Source organism: Cryptomeria japonica, chromosome 7, assembly GCF_030272615.1.
Source record: "Cryptomeria japonica chromosome 7, Sugi_1.0, whole genome shotgun sequence".
NCBI lineage: Eukaryota > Viridiplantae > Streptophyta > Pinopsida > Cupressales > Cupressaceae > Cryptomeria > Cryptomeria japonica.
Window position 1 is genome coordinate 355,364,077 of NC_081411.1, and position 24,547 is coordinate 355,388,623.

Here is a 24,547-nt window from a genome sequence, read left to right on the forward strand (position 1 = left end):
GTGTAGTGTATAGCTCTGAATGTCCAATTATGAATATTTGAAGACACATTCAAACTATTAAAGGTTTTGTCAAGTGTATCAATATAGACATCTCGAAAAGCACAAGAACAAAAAATTGAAATGACCATTTTCTTTGTCTTGTATGAAATCATTCTTCTAGTGAATCTCATTATTTTAAAAAGAACTACTTGACTCAAAGAAAATCAGAGATTTAACATTTTCTCAAATCAGAACTATTGATATGATATCACAAGTTTCTTACTCTAGTATCGATCAAATTTTAAAGTTTTACTACTAAAATAGTGTTTTCAAGAGCATGAATTGTTCTAATAAATTTCTTGAAAATTTAATCCTTCAAGAAAATTCTCCCAGATTTACTATTTGATATAAAACATCCCTAATCACACCATTGAAATCCTTGGAAAGCCTTAATTGTGAATGCATATAGACCTTCCAAACCCTTACTATTTTCCACACTTGCAAAGAACTTATCTAAGCTTACTGTCAAGATTATTTATCTTTCAAAATACTATCTCTTTCATTTGGAAAATAATTCAAAGGTGTACCTTATGAGTTCGTAGTAAAAAATGCATTGACACAGTTTCAAAATGGCAGCAACATCTTTTCCTTAACATTCTACTAACTCAATTCACCACATAGCTTATTTATTGCTCACTAGAATGAATCCTAAGCTCAACAACTAGGGTGCTTACCAACTAGATATCAAGCACATCAAGCACCAGTTATGGAAGTGATAAGATTGTTGGACTATTTTATGACATCTCTTGGCCACAAGCTACAAATTCTTAGTGAAGTTTAAGACTTTCAATAGATTTCAACACGTGTGCATATATTCTGCACCTTCTAATCATGCCTTATGTCACTAAAGCTATTTAAGAAAAATGGCTTACTTTATAGGAAATGTATGTTGGAGATTGAGACTTCACAAGAACCTTGTTATATTGAATCAATGTTGATTTTGAATTTAATAGAAGTCTAATTGGTGTGCACTTTCTCTGACAATGATTTCCCATATAATATTATCGATGTAATCTTCTAGATGTGCATTATTCTAGTTACTCTTGTATATTCCATTAAATACTTAATAAATTAATATTAATGTTTAAATAATTATATTAAAATATAAACATGAATAATTAATAAAATAAGTTACTATTTAAAAGATGAATTGATTTAAGTTATTAAATAATCATAATGGAAATTATTAAATGGAAGTAATTAATTAAAAAGAAGTTTCTAATTTGCTTGGAGTGGAGGATGTTGGAAACCTTTTTATTCTGGAAAAAAATTCCAAAAGAGGGGACTTTCTGTTTTCATGGGTTTTGAGGGCTTCCAAGAAAAAGGGGTTTGGGAGGAGGAGGGGGCTGTACAGATCACGTGAGCTCGGTGACCTGCAGAACAGACCCAAGGGGATTTACGTTGCGTGGTATACCGGGTAAGCTTCCAGACCTTTTTAAAATTATTTCCTTCAACACTGTCTTCGAAGAAGAAATCCTGAGTTAGTCTTTGTCAATTGAATTCACTAAAATCTGTCACAAGCAAATTCAAAGAAAATGTATATCTATGGAAGCTAGAACGGTCCATAATTCGATCCCTGGTCTGTAGGTTCACTTATCTAATGAATTTAGTTCTGTTGTGTTATTTATTTTGGTGTCTTTATCATATAGTAATGTATTCACGTTACGTATACGATTTTTAACTGCCCCTTCTTAAATATCCTTTAAAATCAATAGTTATCATGAGGAATTTGGTCCATATTGACATATTATTATCTTTTCATTTAGCCCCAGGTTTGTGTGTGTATTGATCACTTAATTTGAGCTCCAGATTTGTGTCATTTACTCTCTACTTTGTTGGTTCGTAGTATTGGCAGACAACAGCCAATAGAATTTGAAATTGTGAAGCCTTAGTAAATATCTCTTTCCAAACAAGTTCAATATCCTGGACAACAAATTTCAAACCTTAGACTGTAATCAATTCATCTATGGATGACAGATTTCTGAATCTTCCCTTTTCTTTTATGTTTTATCTTTGTTATGTAATACAGTCCTCCAACTTTTATTGATTTTCTCTATTCCTAAAATTTGTGCCAAAAAAAATTCCTGAGTTCTTTCCGAATGATATATTTTTCCTCGAACTAGAACGTATATTTTATCTTTGCTAAAGAAACTCGTAACTCGTATCTTCAAAAAGGCAAAAACATATGTCTTACAATAATTAAATTTATTTTATTCCTTAGGGATATGTGCAATTTTAAACTGTAATTAATCTTTCTTTGTTCAACCAATCAGACTATTGGATTTGTTATATGAATTCATATTTGGCTATGTATTATGGAGAACTTACTCATTTTTTTATGCTACCATGTATTTGCCCGTCTATGATTGGCTTTGCAGGAGACTTGCAGACTGATTCCCAAAGAGAACGCTCAACAATATAGATTTTGTCAGACTTTGCAATCTGTGCGTCTGCTCAAAAGTAGACGTGGTAGTTGCAGGCAAGAGAAGGCGCAAATATTCAAGTAGAAGGTGTCAAAACCTATACAAGTAATCAATGATCTTGACAGTTGGCAATTATGATTTTAACTATATTGACAAGTTGACATAGTGACAGGTTTTGCATGCAGAGAAGACAGATGGCGTCGACAAGGGCGTTCTTCTGTAGTGCATCCTCCACCTTTCCAAATGCCACACCCACCAATATTTGTATCGCCACTCACCACTGCAGAAACTTCTCACTGCTGCCTATAGCCACAAACAAGTCCTTCCAACAATCAACTCATGCATGCCATGGTCGGACTTCTGGGTGGCAGATCTGTTGTTGGTAAGAACAATGAAACATCCCATTTTGAAGAGAATGTTAGAGACGAGCATGGGCTCATAAGTTCCAAAATATCAGTTTTGCGTGATGTTCTTTGCGCTGAAGACAATGGCGTAGGTGCCCTTGTTGCTGGCAAGGAAGTAGTCCTTGTCCAGATCCACCGCGGTCTTGGGAAGTTTTTAAACTTGTAGAAAATCGCTCAAGGTTTATAACTTATTTTCTAGCATTTTTTCTTTAATCTGGAAAATTCTATGGACTGTAGATTCGTCATAGCTTTAGGATTTTATTTTAGATATCTGTTGAGAGTGGTGGCATGGGAATTTGTTTAGTTTTATTCAAAATTAAATCGGCTAGTTCTGTACTTCATAGGCACAAGACAGGTAATCAATGCTTGTCTTGCATGCAAAGTCAAGAAGCTTACTTATGAAAGCTCTTCAAGCATTGTCTGTGATGGAATCCATGAAATCATAAATGGGGATAAATTCTTACCATATCCTGATAAGTATATAATTTTTACTGTAAAAAAATCTTAAATAGACTTCTTTTTGATATGTTACTTTGGTTTTTTGATATGTTACTTTGGTCTATTGCATCTTTTTAGAAAGGAGCATTACACATACAATGTAGGATGAACTCTGCAACATGATTAGCCTTTGGAACTCCTATTTATTGTTTTAATTTGACTATAGCATAATGATATTTATTCTAAGATGAAAGTACAAGCAGAGGCAATGATTTTGAAATCAAATGGCAGAGATGGTCTTTTAACATGGGCTTTGCGTCCAAGTGTTATATTTGGTCCACGGGACAAGTTGTTTGTACCATCAATAAATCAACTTTCATAAATGCAAAGGTGAAGTGGGTAGTACTGAACTTTACCATCAATAAATCAACTTTCATAAATGCAAAGGTGAAGTAGGTAGTACTGAACTTACAGATCTCAGTAACAGCTAATTCAAAAAAAAAAAAAAATCCAATCAGAAGGAAAAAATGTATTCTTTTAACCTTAAATAGTCTATGAAATACAAACTTTAGCATTCAATATTTTGTTAAATATAAGTCTGGGTGAAGTGTAAAGTAAAACATTTGATCATTAATAAGATTTTATGTCGCTAACTACTGTGCTTATCACATAAGCATCAAGTAGATCACTAAAATTTTGACTAGAAGCGACAGACAATCAAAAATCATTTTCAACCTTTTTACTTTTTCTCATTTAGACAGAAAGAATCTCTAATCGAATAAACATTGTGGAAGTTACAAAGATGTTGATAAGGAAACAAGCTTTATTTCAATTTTACATTGTCTATACAAGGACTAGGTGTAATGCCCAATATATTGCTACTTGAATTCATGTGTTGTATTTATATGTAAGATTAAACTTGTATAGCTCTTTCACCTTCATCATTTTCTTTCTAACCTTGGGAAGATAATGGATTAATTGCAAATTTTGGATTCAATGATCTGCTTATATGCAGTAGAGTAATGCATCTTGTATAAATTGTATATTATATTTAAATTGGTAGATTAGAAACGAGACAAATGTGATGTTGTCACATGTCAGTTATACCTTGTTTGAATTACATTCAGTTGGTTATTAAATCATGTGCTTCGGCTATTTATATCATGCAAGTACACTTGACATCTTAATCGTAATCGATTGTGCAGGTATAAGGTTTAAGCTAAGTATAAGGTTTAAGCTACCAGTGACATGGAATAATAAGATGTATGATATCAAAGCCTGTGAAACCTTGAAACCCTATCCAAATCATGTCCAATTCTGGATCCCCATTTGTATATAATAATAATGTGTCTTCATTCCTTCTGTGTGGCTATTTTGCATGTCCATATTTTTTCCTATATATGGAAATGATTAAATAATCTAGTCAAATGATGAAAAACAAATTATTTATTACAAAATAATAAGTTTGGAATTGAAATTAGATAACTAAAGGTGTTGAAAAATATTATTTTCACTTTAATTATGCAAAAATAAAGGGGTTCATATGTGTATATATCTTAGGAATGCTTTTGGATTATTAAAAAGGCAAAGATGATTATATTGTGCATGATAAAGTGAGTTACAAAATATTGAATTTTAATTTCAAAAATATATCCTTAAGAGTTCTCATTTTCAAAAAGAAGAAAATGATTATTGTTTTAGGTTTTCTCTTATAGGCAAATGGGAGTTCATTTCTCTCTATATTGTCAAGACACAAGACACAAAACTAAAATATATAGGTAAAAATCAAGCTTCTAGGAGATAAGTATGAGAAGTAAGAATTTGGAATTTTCCATCTTTATCCACCTATGGTTTTCTTATTTTGGTGTTTATTTTCACAATATCCTCAACATTCCCATGATCTACAGTAACAAGGGAGATAAGTATGAGAAGTAAGAATTTGGAATTTTCCATCTTTATCCACCTATGGTTTTCTTATTTTGGTGTTTATTTTCACAATATCCTCAACATTCCCATGATCTACAGTAACAAGGTAGATTCCACCGAATTTTTTATTGCATGAAGAATCATCTGCAAAGGTAATGCTTTACAATGCAAACATTAGTTCAAACATAGAATAACAAAAAATACCCTTCTTATTAGTAACACTCCTCCAATTCTCAAATACATTATGACTAGTACTTGATCGTGCAAAAGTGTTGGCAAAACATATCAATAGAACCGGTTCTCCATCATATCACATTCATTTCATACAACACTAAAAATAAAAAATATCCTTCTTATTAGTAACACTCCTCCAATTCTCAAATACATTATGACTAGTACTTGATCATGCAAAAGTGTTGGCAAAACATATCAATAGAACCGGTTCTCCATCATATCACATTCATTTCATACAACACTAAAAATATCCAAGCCAACGCAAGTTCTAAATTTTTATTTAGTAAATATTTAACGATTTTCTCAAAAATTATGATTTACAATAGAAAAAATAAGATTAGGGTTGGGGTTAGAGCTTTCAATAAATTGTAATATTTTGCAAAATATCACCAAAATTCAGAAATATTTAGAAATGAGCAATTATTTAATAGTTTAATCACTTGAAAATTGGTTTGTTCAATTTTATGAAATACTTACAATTTTGGCAATGGCAATGAAGATTCAGGAAATGGTCTGATTCCCTAGGACATTCTAAATTATAATTTATCATATACACATAGAATAATCTTTCTCTCCAATCCTCACAATGTAATGTGGCTAATTGAAAGGGGGATGCATATAATTGTCCCCAAAATCTATGCAAAAGGGAACAGAAGGAATACATAGAACTCACAAATATCTACAAGACTAGAAGTCACATCTATGAGTCAAACTACTTACCTAATTTAGATATCAAACCATTCTTAATCGCAAATTAAATATTCAATTTCTTTTCTCTTTCTCTTTTATCCTTTTAACTTCTATTAGGAATCGCATCCACCCTTCTTATTTTCTCCTCTTGTAACATTTTTGAAAGTTGGTGTCAAAGTCTCATATTGCTCTTTTTACAAACCTATTAGAGGTCATTTGGCATGCAAATTCTACCACCTTAATCTCCTTTTCCAAAACTACCCTATCAATGTCCTTTTCCAAAACTTCCCTATCAACTTTAGTAGGAGCACTGTAGCCCTTGTTTTAAATGTGCAGGAAAAAAGTTAATTAAACTTTTGGTGGGACTGTATGTTTGAGAGTTTTAAGGAAAAATCTGAAAGTAAGTTATTTTAAAACTAAATTGTCTAAAAGTTGTTGATCTTCTAAAGGGATTACAAATAAATCTTTTTTCATTGAGATTTAATTACTTTCTTTTAAGAACACATGGATATGTGAAAATGGTTTCATGATAAAGTTTATTTTTATACTTGGTGGAGTGAAAGTTTAATAGTATCTAATCAATTAAAAACATGCCAATATTCTATATTGTAATAATAGTAGTTTAATCTTTAATATTAAATTAATAATCTTTGTTGGTGGATTTTTTAAATTAATAGTGTCTATTAAAAATATTAATGTGGGTTAGAATTATTTTATTCGTAATTTCACCACCTTTCAATCCAAGCCTTGGTTAGGGGAAAAGTGTAAGGAAAGCACAGTGCGGAAAAATGCTTCCCTAATGTCAATTTGTAGGGAAAACAAGACTAGTGTGTTTTATAACTTCACATAATACAAAGATTAGCATATACGAAACAGAGACAATGCCAGAATTCAAACATAGATAGAGATAAACACCATGAATTTACATGGGAAACCCTTTCGGAAAAAAACCCACCACTGACAACAAGATCACTTTATTCTCAGCAAAGAAACTTTATAATAAAGTCTTTTATCATAGCATAGATGTTCACTATGATCACTTTGGTTACACCCCACAATATACGACTTATCATTAGAACAACAACCATGTTCAAGTCTCCTCTTGGCTTCATATACATTTTCATGTTAACCATTCAACTATTAGTTTGCACCAATCAGTTAGACATCTAACTGTTTGCGTTGGTCTGCATTCGTGAGAAAACAATTATCCCACATGCATCTAAGAATCGAACCGATTTGTATTCAAAAAATCCTCGGCTCAAACAAGTCGACTCCATCTGGTATCGGGAAGACAAACAATCAGCTATCCTGAATGTCCGATCTTTGTCTCTGTGCTCTACCACGTGGCACCCCCTGATTGGTTTCGGGTCCCTTCTCTGACATCTTAGCATGACCTCACTATCCACTCGGAATTCTTCTTTGTCGCTAGGTTGCGATGGAAAGTCTCATGAGAAATTTCCCATCGCAACCTGATGACCACCGTCGGCTCTTCTGTGGTCATCATCCGATCATTTCGATCTACTCGGCCTTTAATTCACCTTAGCCACTCTCCTGTCAGGTCCCACCACTTGGTCCCCATGTCGTGAGGAATATACTAATGAGTAGTTTTCCATCATGACATAATGACCACCGTTGGATCAACCTTGATCGTCATTCGACCATCTTTGATCTGCATGACCCTTATCTCGCCTGGACCGCTCACTTATGTCAGGCCCCACCATGTTTGCCAAGTCACAGGAAATAACATACGTGCACCTTTTCATAGTAGTAAAGCGATGACCATTGGATGAGGATCTAAACTACAAGTCTTTTATCCTTTCGTCCATCCGATAACCGATGCTACCCCGATGACCGAAGATGACTTCGTCGGGTCATCGGGATGACTTCAAAATTGCTACTTTGAGCTCTGATATGTCGAGTTCATCAGCAACAGATATATTGATAGAGTTCACATATTTTCTTCACACTATTTCATCGGCCAAAGTTAACCCGATCAGTAGGAACAAAGGTCAAGTGAATTAGAGGCATAATTCCAACAAACTCCCACTTGATGAGGAATTCACTAGACTAATTGGGCACTTTCCAAATATTATAAAGAGGGATGGGTAGTGAGACCCATCGAGTTAGAACACCACCTGAACTTGTGAGTGCTCACCGGTTTTGTTAATGCATCCACAACATTTTCCTGAGTGTCTACCTTGTTTAGATTAACCTTTCCATCTTCTACCATGTCACGCACAAAATAGAATTGCACACCTATATGTTTAGACATGGCATGGTACGTAGGATTATTCGCTAAACATAGCACTCTGACTATCACTTAGCACTTCAACTTGCCCTGCATCAAAACCAATATCTGTACTCAAACGCCTAAGCCAAACAACTTCTTTACAAGCATGTGTGGCTATCATGTACTCTGCCATTGTAGTGGACAAAGCGACTACAGACTATCGCTTGCTCATCCAACTTATTGCTCCACCATTCAGAACAAAAATGTATCCACTGATGGATCTTCCGCTGTCAATGTCCCCTGCCCAATCAGAATCTGCATAACCACAAATGTTGAAAGTTCTCTTTGAATCATTCATATTACCATGATAAAATAATGCAAAGTCTGAAGTACCCTTCAGATATCTAAAAACTCTCTTTACAGCATCCCAATGTGGTCTTCCTGGGTTTGGCATAAATCTTCTTTATTCTCCCACTAGTTGGGCAATGTCTAGCCTTGTACAAACCATTGCATACATCAAGCTGCCAATAGCACTTGCATAAGGTATACTCTTCATGTCATCTATCTCCTCTGGAGATTTCAGACTATCATGCACAGATATTTTGGTTCCCTGCAAAATAGGAACAACTTGTTGTTTACAGTCAGACATATTAAACTTATCAAGAACACTAGTGATGTACTTTCTCTGGCCGAGCCAAAACTTTCTCTTAGACCTGTCCCTCTTGATTTCCATTCCTAGAATGTAGTTTGTTGACCCCAAATCTTTCATTTCAAACTTCAAGGATAATTGGGACTTCAAGTCTGAGATCATATCTTTGTTATTTCCAAGGAACAACATGTCGTCAACATACAAAGCAATAATAAGGATCTTATCATCTTCAACCTTGTGGTACACACAATGATCGACTTTCTATCTAACAAATCCCAAGGACAACACAAATGTATCATATTTTTGATACCACATTCGGGGAGACTATTTCAAACCATAAAGAGACTTCTTTAGTTTACATACCAAATGTTCTTTATCCTTTTTCACAAAGTGCTCAGGCTAGGACATATAGATTTCTTCTTCAAGGTCCCCATGAAGAAATGATGTTTTCACATCCATTTGCTCAACTTCCCAATCATATACAACTGCAAGTGACAAAAGAAATCTAATAGACATCAACTTAGCTATAGGATAGAAAATTTCTCCATAGCCAATACCTTCCTTTTGGGATTACCCCTTCGTGACCAATCTGGCCTTGTACTTGTCAATGCTGCTATTTGGACCATACTTCCTTTTCAAAACCAATTTACAGCCCACTGACTTTTTGCCTTTAGGCAAGGATACCAGATTCCATGTTCCATTCTTGTCCAAAGATTTCATTTCATCATTCATGGCTTCCAACCAAGAATCTAAATCTGACATATGTGTGGCTTCTTTTACATTCCTAGGCTCATCAATATCAACAAGTAAAGCATAGGCACAATTTACATTCAACATTGAAAAATTATACCTATATGGTGTAAACCTATCAGGTTGTCGCCTCTCTCATGTGGATCTTCTTAACACTTGTGGTGAGGCTTCATTTTGTTCTTCTTCTGAACTTTTAGAGCTACTTGAACTCTCTTCATTCTCATCTTCAGGTACATCTGGAGTTGTCACTTCTTCTCCTAGTGGAAATTCAACCACATCCTTGTCTTTTTCCTTCTCTGTTGGTTTATCTATAGACATAGGTTTCAACTCTCAGAAGATGACACTTCTGTTGTACACAAAATTTCCAGTCTCAGGATATTAAAGCTTGTATTCTTTAACTCCAACTCCATATCCAATGAAAATACATTTGACTACTTTGTTATCCAATTTAGATCTTTTAACATCAAGCACATGTGCATGTGCCTCTGAACCAAACACACAAATGTGTCTTAGAGAAAGTTTCTTACCAGACCATGCTTTCATAGGTGTCTTGTCTACTAATGCTATTGTAGGTGATCGGTTCAATAGGTAACATGTTGTAGCAACTACTTCTGCCCAAAAATTATGTTCCAGTCCAGCACTACACAACATGCTTCTTGCTTTCTCCATCAGAGACCGATTCAACCTTTCAGCAACTCCATTTTGTTGTGGAGTATATGGCATAGTTCTATGTCTTTTAATTCTATGGTCTACACAGTACTTGTCAAAATCTGTATTGCAACACTCACCACTGTTATCAGTTCTTAAACATTTTATTCTCCTTCCAGTCTGATTTGGATCAGCATCTCAATCTGGTCATAGGAAGGGCCCCTATTGTCCTTGACTTCCTTAGTAAGTTTGTTGAGGGCCTCCTCAAAGAAGGAAATGTTCTCAACACACCTCATCCACTCATAGCCGCAACTCATCTCATAAACAAACATGGAAGCAGACCCATCTTTTAGGAACCGCAAAAACTTGTCTCTCTCCATGACCATGACAGCAGAGACCTGCACAAGAATGTTATAAAAGGTGAGTCTTTTAAAAGACTCAACAAGGCTCCTGGTTTGATCCTGATATCTGTCCTCATTCGTATGTAGTATTTAAAAAACATAGTCATATAAATATATATTAATTATGTTTATTCTTAAAGATCGCATGATTTTAGACAAATTCAATTTTTTTAAGTAGTGTCAATTATACAAAAGAAAAAACTACCAAAGAATTAATGAATGATGTTAACTAATGAGTCTTGGCACTATTTAGCAAACACAAATTATGTTGTGTCATTTCATAAGACATCTTCGAATGAAGATAATGGGGCTGATATGTTGGAGATATTCAACTGTCCCATTTTGGATGGTTGTAGCACATAGTTTCTTAATTATACTTTGTTAGTTTCATTTATAGCTCCTCCTATTTATGAAATACTCTAACTGTATGTTCTATAGGTATTATTACACCTAAATTTTGTATGTGATACTCCTAAATACTAAATTCTTGCAAGTGTTTTGTAACCTTTCTTAATTGAATAACACTTCATTTTTTTGAAGTGTAAAATATGTAAAATTTTTGTAGTGTACTATATTTCTTTTATATTAAATTTCTTATAGCAATATAATTAATTTAATTTTCCAATATGCTTCTTCTTATAACTTCATGTAGGAAGCATATTTAAAATAATTATTTTTATTCATTGTAGATTTAATATTATGAGTTGCTACTAGATTATTTGTGGTAAATAAATGCTCATAACTATTGATGTTTTATATGATGTTATAGAATTGTGTATTGGTATGACTACTTCCTTCTCAAAAATACGATCACTAATATGATATTTTTGGTTAAAAATGTTTATAATATATAGGTTTATGCATGATAAGAAATATTTGGGGAATGTTAAAAATAATGATTATGGACACAAAACACTAGCATTAATGTCATTTTATTCATTTTAGTGTTAGAGTTCATTCGATGAAGCTCATTTGTTAGTGAGGATGTTTTTATACATGTCCCACTTTTTATTTTATGTGGGTCATTCCAAAGCAGCACATTTTTCTTTATTTTAGTGTGTGATAATTATGTCAAATAAATAGTGTAGAATTTATAAATAACATAAAATAATGAGTAATGGCATTTTCTATGAAGACTCAAGTTGAAATATTTTGTAAGAACCTAAATTATCATTTCCACCTTTTTTATATCACATTCTAATCAATTTTTAATTATTATCTTTAATTTTTATATCCATTTATATTTTAATATTCAATATACATAAAAATATTCCTTAATTTGATAGAATAATATTTTAAACTCAAATCATTACTACACATATAATTTGTTAAATTTTAATTTAATATTTTATTATTAGAGAGAGAGAGAGAGAGAGAGAGAGAGAGAGAGAGAGAGAGAGAGAGAGAGAGAGAGAGAGAGAGAGAGAGAGAGAGTAGTTGTTGTGGATTTTACCATGCATTAAGAATGGTGGGGTTTTGGGGGGTAGCTCGAAAGGTGCCTCTGGAGGTATTTCTCTCTTTTGGAACCTTCAGCACGTCCAGGGAAATATTGTTTGGCTTGACAATAATATGATGTTTGTTTGATTTCATCACATTAAAAATGGGACTACTTGGCTTTTATCTAACATCTATGCCCCAAATTCTAGACTTGGTTGATGTAGATTTTGGAAAAAGTTAGATTCTATCAGATCTCAGTTCAACTCTGAAGGTTGGTTGGGGATGGGAGACTTTAACACTCCCCTCAAGGAGAAGGAGAAACTTAGGGGAATTCCTTCTCATCTTGATAATAGGATGGATTTCATGAACTTCATTGATAACCAGGCACTTCATGATGTGGATCTACAGGGTGCTAACTTTACTTGGACTAATAGAAGAATCGACTCTGGTCTGGTCTAGGTGAGACTTGACAGGGCCCTTATCTATAATGATTGGTTCATTCATTATACCTTCTCCTTAAATGTGCTTCCTTGCATTGGCTTGGACCACTATTTGATTTATTTTGTGGCAGACCCCACCTCTGGGAGGAGAAATTTCCCCTTGAGATTTGAAAAAATGTGGATGAGCCACCCAAAGCTTGAGGAAGCTATCAAAGACTGGTGGAACATTTCGGTGGAGGGATCTTCCATTTTCCGGGTGGCTAAAAATTTAAGGAATGTTAAGGACAAGTTTAAGAGATGGATTAAGGAAGTGTTTGGGGATATTTTTGCCTCTGAATCTACGATCCAACTTGATCTTACAGATATTCAGGCTAAAATCCAAGCTAATGGGTATAGTCAGGTCTCCATCACTTTTGAGAATGAGATATTATCTAAATATCATGGTATTATTAAAAAATAAGAGATATTCTAGAAGCAGCATTCCTGCTCTCTATGGCTCAAGGAAGGTGATAAGAACACAAGATTCTTTCATATGACTACCATGAAACATAAGGCAGCCAACAAAATATCTAAAATGTCCATATGGGGGACTCTGTCCTTTGAGGAAGATGAGATCAAAAAGGAAGCTAGATCCTACTTCTCTTCTCTATTAATGGCTATTTGCAATCTGGATAAAAGTGCCCAAGATTTATTACTTGTTGCTATTCCAAAGATGATCGAGAGAGACCAAAATATTTTTCTCTCTGCCATCCCTTTGAAGACTGAAATCAAGCGTGATGTCTTTTCCTTTGAAGGTATTAAAGCTCCTGGCCCAGATGGTTTCTCGATGTTCTACTTTTAGTCATGTTGGCATATCATCAGTCAGGACATTGTTAATGGTGTAAAAGAATTCTTTGGTGCTAAGATGATTTTGAAAGAAATTAATGTTAGTTTTTTGGTCCTTATCCCTAAGACCCCGGGAGCTGACTCTACAAATATTTTTAGACCAATTAGTTTGTGCAATTCCTTTTACAAGATTATATCTAAGGTTCTTACCCTTAGATTGATCTCCATTCTACCTAATATTATTTCTCCTCAACAAACCAGATTCATTCCTGGTAGGCAGATTTTGGATTCCATCATATCGATCCATGAGGTTATTCATTCCCTGGAAGAATCCAAAAACCAAGGCTTCCTAATGAAACTTGACATGTTTAAGGCTTATGATCAAGTGGATTGGTGCTTTCTTCTCAGTATCCTCAAGGCTTTCGGATTTGGTGAGAAAGTGATCCAGATAATCTCCTAGCTAATCTCTACTCCCTCTTTATTGGTTATTGTCAATGGCTCTCCTTTCCCCTTCTTCAAGTCTTCCAAGGGTCTCAGACAAGGGGATCCTATATCTCCTATTTTGTTTGTTATATTGGCTGAAAGCCTGGGCAGATATATCAATAAACTTGTTTCAAAAGGTCAACTGAAAGGTGCCAGACCATAGTCGGCTGACATGATCTGTTCCCATCAATAATTTGTTGATGACACGGTGTTGATGGGTGCATCTACTATCAAGGAAGCCAAAATCCTTAAATTAGCACTGGTTAACTACTGCAAAGCCACGGGTCAACTGATTAACTAGATGAAAAGCTCCCTCTTTTTCCTCAGCACTCCTGAAGATAGGCAAGGAAGAATTGCTAGAATTTTGGATTGTCATATCAGCTTGCTCCCCTCTACCTATTTGGGTCTCCCTCTGTACAGAAAGCCCCTTGAGATGTTTTGGAGTAGCTTGGTGGATAGATTCCACAAAAAATTAGCCAATTGGAAAGGGGCCCTTCTGAGCCAAGCTGGGAAAATCCAATTATTAAAATCTTCCCTCTAGAATCTTCTTGTGTATGCTTTAAGTCTGTTTAGAATTCCAACCAAATTTGCCGATGCTATTGAAAAAATTCAAAAGTCCTTCCTATGGTCAGGGGTTGAGGAGAGGAAAAGGATATCTCTGATAGCCTCAGACAAAGTTTGTAGACCTAAAAAGCAGGGTGGCCTTGGTTTGAGAAACATTAAAATCATCAATAAAGCCCTTCTCGCCAAACAAATCTAGAGATTGTTTGGAAAAACCAATGAATGGAACTCAATCTGGCAAGCCAAATATATGCAACCTCAGATATCTCTTTCATATTTTTTTAATTCCTATGATGCCTCTACTGGTTCTGCTATTTGGAACAATGTTGTCCAAACTAAAATTGTCTTAAGATTAGGTAAAAGATGGACTATTGGTAATGGCAGAAAAGTCAATTTTGGGGAGGACTCTTGGTTGTTGGAATCCCCCATTCTTCTTTGCTAGACTTTCTCTAAGAGACATAGTCATGTCTAGATCAGCTTGTATTTTCTCTTTTTCCTCATGAAGATGTGCATGTAGGGTACCAATCTCCTAGTTCAGCTTAAAGATCTCATGCTCCTTATCTCTTATTTCATCTTCAATTGTCCTCTTCACTTCCAACTCTTGGCTCATCTTGATGGTAAGGGCTTCCAACTCTCTCCTCAAATTTGTCTTTTCATCATTCACCTTTTTAACCTCATTAGACAAGGCATCAATGGTTTCCTCCTCAGATGAACTATTTTCAGTAAGTTCCATCAACTGCTTAGCTAACTCTCTTCTCTTAGCCAACGAAGCTTTGTACTTGACCTTTTTTCACCATAGGCTTCTTCAAATTCTGCAAGCCTGTGTGAAAGATCTATGTAACTTATTGAACCTTCCCCCATGTTAGCCTTAGAGATCCTTCCAAATAGTTAAGCCTTAAGGGAATTAGGCTCTGATACCAATTGATAAAATTATAAGGCACTGAGAGGGGGGCGAATCAGTGCAAGCAATAACTTAATAAATGTGGTAACAACTTTCACCAAATTGAAAATCAATAAGTATGCAAGAAATATAACCACATAAGAAAACATCTAACAAAGCATGCAAACCATAACACAATGATTTTTCACGTGGAAACCCAAATGGGAAAAACCACGATGGGAATTAATACCCATAAGGATCTTCTAATTGCAGTATAGAGATCTTACCGGTTAAGGTCATACAATCACCCTGTTAGGGGCACACCTGATTAAGAGTGTTTTAGTCTGGTTAAGAGCTATACAATAAGGCCTATTAGGACCCAGCCCTCTTAGTTTCTACCCACATTACTAGGATTTATAAACACAAGCTAATGTGTCACCTGGTTAGAGGATTTCACCTTCGGACCTGCTAGGATCCTATCGCACCCAGTTAGGAGTGACCTTGTTAGAGTTTTTTCTTGTTGCAACTATTAGGAAGACAACAAGTTCAACTGATATGAAGTTATCACCTCTGTGCCTAATTAGATCTGCTTCTGCTCAACTTCTATCACCAACTAGACATAAAAACCTAACTTCTTCTTCAATCACATGATCAAATTCTCAATCTTGATACATGAAATCATACAACTTACACCTCCTTATAAAGAACTCTGTTAGGTCGGTTAAGAAACTTGGAACAATTCCCTAGGTTCATTGAATCTAGTCACCTTTTACATTTTCTTGCTCATTACACTTATCTTTTGTTGATAAAATAATTCATAACTTAAAAGCATAACAATAAGTCTACCGGTTACCAATCAAACCAACTCTGTTGTACCGGTTCTCTATTCTTCCTGATTGTGATTGGCAAATCCATCATAACTTGCCTAATACACTGAATGTGTTGATGCGATTTGGAACATAGGTGCATGTTCCTATCTCCAACACTCATGTAAAACCACAATGTCTATATCTTTTCCAATCATTCGTACTAGTCGCTTGATCATCGTTTTGTTCCTTTTTACCGATTGACAACAACTTAGCAGGTTTGTTGTCTAACTGATTCCACTATCGGTTAGGCTATACAGGTTGGTCTAGATGACCTAGATGACTAAACAAACATGGTTTCCATCAATGACAACACAAATAAAATCATCAAACAACCTATTACAATTATATCATCATCGTCAAGCCAACACTATGAAGGTCTAATTGGTGTGCACTTTCTCTTACAATGGTTTCCCATATAATATTATCCATGTAATCTTCTAGATGTGCACTATTCTAGTTACTTTTGTATATGCCATTTAATAATTTATGAACTATTGTTGACTATTAATTGTATATTTGATCTTAAATTTTCATGATTGAAGTCTATTGATCATGCGTGGTACATATTTATACTAAATAACCATGATTTTGAAAGGAACAAAAACCTATTTTAAAGCATAGAATGACCAAAACAAAATAAATTTTGAAACAATAAAACAAGTCAACTAGCCAAAAATTAGCAAGGCTCGAATATATTAGAAATCATCAAAGTTTACATCAAAACATAGGTAAAATTTCTTCGTCAACATAACCTAAGAAGAAGGAGCCTTCTTGGTAAGAAATTTCTTTCTTCATTGTAGACATATCCTTGAAGAACCATCATCAAGATCTAGAACATTTTGACAAGGGGTGGAGCCTTCAAAATTGAAGTGACCATTAGAAGTTAAGGGGCAAGGTGGGGTTGTCTTAACTAGACTTGTGGAATCATTCAAGGAAATCGACAAACAAATTTCTGGAATAACCAGTTGATCTTGGGGAGGAGTTTCAAGATCAACATAAAAAACATCTAGCCACCAGGGATTAGTAAGGAAACCAAAGTAATGAGCTATGAGAGCTAAATGAGGAGTAGAAGTTCCTAAATTGCCAAAATTTTCATCCCAATCAGTAGTGTATATTGTGAGATGATGACGAAGAGAAATCATCCAATAGGTTGAGGAAGACAATTTATGAGAGCCACGAGGACAAACTGATACCAAGTGTTCAATAGGAAAATAATTCATAGAATGAAAAGGGATGGCCTCATAATCAACCAATTGCATCCAAAGAACACCATTTATCTTCAACACAATCTCCCCAGCCAAAGCTTTGGAAAGGTTCACATCTTTTGAAAATGAGCATAGTATGTATGATAAAAGTTTGAAGTTGTTGAGTCCACTTTGAGGCATTGACCAATAACATTTCCAATCGCTAGATAGGTATAATTACACAAAAATTGGAAGTTGAGGTAAGATAGTATCACACAAATGTGAGAAACATTAGCAAATTCTATTAGAGGATCAAAAAAAAGGTCCAAGAACAAATGTAAAGAGGATGCAAATCCCATTCCCAATCCCCAACAACTAAAATAACCTCGTGACCATGAGAAGAATTAGAAAAAACCCAAAAATATCAGCCAGCACAAGGGTAAATTTTCAACTTACCCTTAACCAAAGAAGTCCAATTATCTAAAATTCATCAATGCAAGTCAAAAAGTGAGGGCCATTGGTGGCTATCGGTCCTTTAGTAGAAAAATAGGACACATTGTTAGTCACATACCAAATCCATCTCTAGGGCAAGTAGAGTCACAATGGATACATTTCTTGATAGGAGTAGAAGTTAACCAAAAGCCTTGAAGACACAACTTGAAACACACCCTGCGGTCCCAGATGAACAACCAAATGCATGTTAGGAGACGCGTTACCAAGTGGGAGCGGATGGGCGAGAGAAACCATCAAGGAAGCTGTTAAATAATTTATATGTAATGCATGGTAAAATCCACAACAACCTCTCTCTCTCTCTCTCTCTCTCTCTCTCTCTCTCTATATATATATATATATATTCAGTTACTATTTTAAAATAATAATAAAATATTAAATTAAAATTTAACAAATTATATGTGTAGTAATGATTTGAGTTTAAAATATTATTCTATCAAATTAAAGAGTATTTTTATGTATATTGAATATTAAAATATAAATAGATATAAAAATTAAAGATAATAATTAAAAATTGATTAGAATGTGATATAAAAATGGTGGAAATGATAATTTAGGTTCTTACAAAATATTTCGACTTGAGTCTTCATAGAAAATGCCATTACTCGTTATTTTATGTTATTTATAAATTCTACACTATTTATTTGACATAATTATCACACACTAAAATAAAGAAAAACGTGTTGCTTTGGAATGACCCACATAAAATAAAAAGTGGGACATGTATAAAAACATCCTCACTAACAAATGAGCTTCATCAAATGAACTCTAACACTAAAATGAATAAAATGACATTAATGCCAGTGTTTTGTGTCCATAATCATTATTTTTAACATTCCCCAAATATTTCTTATCATGCATAAACCTATATATTATAAACATTTTTAACCAAAAATATCATATTAGTGATGGTATTTTTGAGAAGGAAATAGTCATACCAATACACAATTCTATAACATCTTATAAAACATCAACAGTTCTGAGCATTTATTTACCACAAATAATCTAGTAGCAACTCATAATATTAAATCTACAATGAATAAAAATAATTATTTTAAATATGCTTCCTACATGAAGTTATAAGAAGAAGCATATTGGAAAATTAAATTAATTATATTGCTATAGTACACTACAAAAAATTTACATGTTTTACACTTCAAAAAAATGAAGTGTTATTCAATTAAGAAAGGTTACAAAACACTTGCAAGAATTTAGTATTTAGGAGTATCACATACAAAATTTAGGTGTACTAATACCTATAGAACATACAGTTAGAGTATTTCATAAATAGGAGGAGCTATAAATGAAACTAACAAAGTATAATTAAGAAACTATGTGCTACAACCATCCAAAATGGGACAGTTGAATATCTCCAACATATCAGCCCCATTATCTTCATTCGAAGATGTCTTATGAAATTTGTTAAATAGTGCAAAGACTCATTAGTTAACATCATTCATGAATTCTTTGGTAGTTTTTTCTTTTGTATAATTGACACTACTTAAAAAAATTGAATTTGTCTAAAATCATGCGATCTTTAAGAATAAACATAATTAATATATATTTATATGACTATGTTTTTTAAATACTACATAGGAATGAGGACAGATATCAGGATTGAACCAGGAGCCTTGTTGAGTCTTTTAAAAGACTCACCTTTTATAACATTCTTGTGCAGGTCTCTGCTATCATGGACATGGAGAGAGACAAGTTTTTGTGGTTCCTAAATGATGGGTCTACTTCCATGTTTGTTTATGAGATGAGTTGCGGCTATGAGTGGATGAAGCGTGCTGAGAACATTTCCTTGTTTGAGGAGGCCCTCAACAAACTTACTAAGGAAGTCAAGGACAATAGGGGCCCTTCCTATGACTAGATTGAGATGCCGATCCAAATCCAGGAGAGGAAAAAAATTGTTTGGATGGAAGGCCCGTCTGGCTGGACTACTTGGCTGGAGGATCACAACTCCATCCTACAGTAATTTGTGCTATTTAACTGCCCTTTTTGTTGCTGGCTATCTGCCCTTTTGTATCTTGGCTTCTTTGTTGATGTTATGTTGAGTTGTGCTATGTGTCATAAGAAATGTATTAATTAGCCAGAATTATTTCTTTCTATCACTATTTTAAATTGGTTTGAAAATAATATAATTGAACACACCAACAGACTAGATATAATGAGATTATCAGCAAATATTATCGATCGATTTACTTGTCAAAATGTAAATGCACAAATCAAGTACTAGAACAAAATATGATTGATAAAATATGATGATTGAATCAATGTGGAAATGTTCCATGACCCTACTTACTGCCCTAAAATGTTGATTGAAAAAACTGAAGCATAAGATAGCACCAAAGAATTGATAAATCGATTTAGTAAATAATGATATCAGACGGCAAAGAAATTGAGGAATGTATATTGGCCTCACACGAATTAAATTATCTAAATAAGCGACAGAAGCCTTCCAGTTCGCATCTATAACTTGGATATCCTTTCTCTATCTACCAAACAATTTATTTTTTTGAAAGTGCAATAGTACAAGAAAAATATTGGAATTAGATTTTCTAATTCTTAATGGTAAGATTCTGTATAATATCAATATTAATACATAAACACATCTATATATTTATCTCCTTAAATGACACCTTTGATGACACATCTATATATACCTTTGGTGGAAGCTATTGGTTTGTCTCGTTCATATTTGCACCTTTGATGACACATCTCTATATACCTACCTTACAAGAATCATTTTCTTTTGTGAGGTAGTCTATATATCATACTCATTAATGCAAAACTTGTGTAGAATTTTGTATTATATTTTGTGTATGTATGTGTTAGGTTGCGGGTTGGAAGGGATTGTTTTCTCATTGAGAAAATCCATCACATGTATAAGAGTTGAGAAAGTTTGAGGCATTATGGGGGAAGTAATTAGATGGGTATGAGTGTTGTGCAGATCACCAACCAAACATGAATACACCAAGTGTATCTACAAGAAATCTTGCCTCCTCTCACTTTTTGAAGGGAAATCAACATTGCAAGCCACCTCTTTTCTTCAGGGACACAAATATCGTGCTTCTTATGCAATGAAGCATCCCTAAGAAAGAAGCTAGCTTGAGATGTTAAAATACCTCCCACCTCCATTGCTTCCAACCTCTTGTACATGATGACTATTTCAGTTTATTCATTTGATATCTTTGATGAATCTTTGGAGACCTCATCATGTGTAGCAAAGATAGCTTGGATCTCCAATCATAAGTATTTGAAGACCCATTAAAACTATTAAAGGTTTTGTCAAGTGTATCATAGACATCTCAAACAGCACAAGAACAAAAAATTTGAAATAACAATTTTCTTTGTCTTGTATGAAGTCGTTCTTCTAATAAATCTCGTTATTTTAAAAAGAACCATTTGACTCGAAGAAAATCATAGATTTAACATTTTTTGAAATCAAAACTGCTAATATGATATCACAAGTTTCTTACTTTAACATAATCATTCAAAGATTTACTACTAAAATAGTGTTTTGTATAGCATAAATGGTCTTGGTAAATTTCTTCAAGAAAATTCCTCCAGATTTACTATTTGATATAAAACATCCCTAATCACACCATCCAAATCCTTGGAAAGCCTTAAATGTGAATGCATTTAGACCTTCAAAACGCCTAATATTTTCCGCACTTGCGAAGAATTTATCTAAGCTTGATGTCAAGATTACTTATCATTCAAAATACTATCTCTTTCATTTGGAAAATAATCCAAAGGTGTACCTTCTCAGTCAGTAGTAAAAAATGCATTTAACACAGTTTCAAACTGGCAGCAATTTCCTCTCCCTAACATTCTACTGACTCAATGCACCACATAACTTAAGTATTTATTGTTCACCAAAACGAATCCTAAATTCAACAACCAGGGTGCTTGCCGGCTAGATATCGAGCACATCAAACACCAGTTATGGAAGTGATAAGATTCTTGCACTATTTTATGCCATCTCTCGGCCACAAGCTACAAGTTCTTTGTGCAGTTTAAGACTTTGAATAGATTTCAACACATATGCACATATTCTGCACCTTCCAATCATACCTTATGCCACTAAAACTGTATGAGAAAAATGGCTTACTCTATAGGAAATTCATTTTATTACCTTCGTGTGTCTGTCTAATCTGTCTTTTTTCTTTTTCACGCGCGTAGGATGGAAAACAATAAACTTTCACCGCACGCATATCATCTACTCTTCTAATGCCTTTGTATCAAAAGTTTCCAATGCCATAACCATTTGCAGTCTCGAATGTACAGGCACTGCTATCCCTCACAGATTAATTGTCTTCCATAATGTTCATCTTTTGAAGATAACGGTTTCAAAACTCCCTGCTATTCTCCCATCCCAGACTGGCTTTGATACCATATGAGAGTGCAAATAAAAACTTAATTATTCAAAAGATGATTGTATTAAAAGATTGATAGTTTTTAAACCTTATTTTCCCTTATAAAAACTATCTGAGAATAACTTCCCCAAAACTAATATAATAACTAATTTATTATTATTTAAGTATTAAACTAAAACTATATTAATTAATCAAAAACTCCGACAATTGGTAATATATCAGAGATATTGTACTCTTTGAATCTATTCTTACATCATGTCGATCACCCGCCACCACATAGGGCAATTCTCCCTCAAATGTTTACTCTTGTTCAAGTGGTCGGAACAGTTGATGGAAGTTAAGATATTCAAGCTACCAGAGTTCTTATGGACGTTGAGAAGTTGGATGTAGTGGAAGAAAATGTTATCTAAGTGTTTTCTTTTTTTTCCAATCATACATGTTCTTCGATTATTAGAGGCAAAGGTTTGTTAAAGATGAATAAGATCATGGTGAGCTAGTTTGAGTTTTTCTTAGATTCTTGTCTCATGTTCTCATGTTGTTGTTTAAGTGTAAAATCTGCTTAAAATTAAGCAATTGGAGTATTCCCATGCAAAAAAAAATTATTAGGGGGAAAGGATAAATTAGAATCTTTTCAGATTATGGTGGAGCATGGGTACATAAGGATTTCACTGTATTATTATATTTCAATGTGGGTGGAAATGTTTTGAGATTTTTTTGGTAAATTCTTTTTTTTTTTATTATTAGCTTTTTTAATGGGTCTAAATCTAGTGAATCTATGTGATGCTATTTGGGGGCAAACTTTAGGTTGATGCTCACTAATATTTGGTGCCTTGTAATGGCCCTTTTAGGTTTCATATGAACTTTTGGTAATAAATATATGTCTTTTTTCTTTTTTTTTTTTTTTTTTTTTTTAAGGAAAAAGTAGAATATAGCTGCATCCTCGAATGAACTCTGCATCCGACTAAGCATTGCAACGTGGCGACCGCATCAACTAGGGCTCCTCTACCGATGTCACAGGTGTGCACGTTCCATTCTCCTTTTGTTTTTTTTAAAATATAAGATGTCTGGCCCGCCTTTATTACCCTCTGCAGAAGACGTTACTTCTGCCAAAACGCCCATTAATGCCTCCGTTGCATCCCCTACATCTAAACCGATTAACAGCAAAAATGATAATCACAATGTTTTTTCATCAACAAAAACCTTCTCTGAAGCGGTGGCCAACACCACTGTCGCTGCTTCGGCTAAATTTTGTATATCGCATCAGCAAGATGAGGCCGAGCCAGGTAAGGGCTCTGAGAACACCTTGAAACCTTTTTCCATTTCGCCTAATCCTAAAATGCTAGGTGAAATTGTGAGGGAAAAAAATAGATTAAAAATTTTACCATTTTCTTTGCTGCTGTTGATATAGAAAGATACCCTGCTAGGAAATTTCTTGATGATTGGTTTTACAATTATTGGAATCTCAAGCTAGGGCATAGCATATCTTTCTGTAGGCAGGTGCAGAAGGGGTTATTTGTTATCTTCTTTAAAACTACGGAAGTGCAGGAAGCTGTTCTCAAACGGCAGTATTGGAATGTGGGTAATACTACCTTTCGCGCATTAGCATGGACTCTGGAAGCTATCCATGAAGAGGTGCTTGCTCTGTCGGCACCAAGATGGATCATTGTTAAAAATCTGCCCCCATATCTTTGGCGTTTCATTACCCAACTCCTGGAACCACTTGGTAAGGTTATTAGATTTGATGATTCTACTCGGCTGGTTCCTCACATGGACGCTAGGGCTTTAGTTTCGATTAAACCTGGTATAGAAATCCCTTCGGCCCTCGAGATCAACATTCTTGGAGAGGTTATCTCATGTCCGCTGGAAATCCTTGGGGGTCTGAATGCTTGTTTTTTGCGTAAAAAGGAAGGACATCTTCGCCGAGAATGCCCCATTATCAATAAAAAAAATGGGGCTAATCCTAATCCTAAACCTGTTGATTTAGCAACTATGAAAAACCCTGTCCCTCCTGCTAATACCGTTGTGGTATCTCCAGTGCTATCTCCCACACCTGTTGCGCTCATGAATGATCAAGCCTCTACCAAAATGGCCGAACCCAGTATAGATGTTAATATGACAGATGGGTTTCAAGAAGTCCAAAGGAA

General features: G+C 34.3%; 1 long non-coding RNA gene across 3 annotated transcripts; it reads left to right on the plus strand.

The window, feature by feature from the left end:
- Positions 1–1,343: 1,343 nt before the first annotated feature.
- Positions 1,344–4,550, plus strand: LOC131051880 (uncharacterized). Of its 3 annotated transcripts, none has more exons than XR_009358501.1 (4): positions 1,442–1,456; positions 2,418–2,567; positions 2,648–3,045; positions 4,510–4,550. It is a non-coding gene; the product is annotated as an uncharacterized LOC131051880 (long non-coding RNA). The 3 variants fall into 3 exon arrangements; XR_009358502.1 differs by having other exon boundaries at positions 2,418–2,549; XR_009358500.1 differs by lacking the exon at positions 4,510–4,550 and having other exon boundaries at positions 1,344–1,456; positions 2,648–3,392.
- Positions 4,551–24,547: the final 19,997 nt, after the last annotated feature.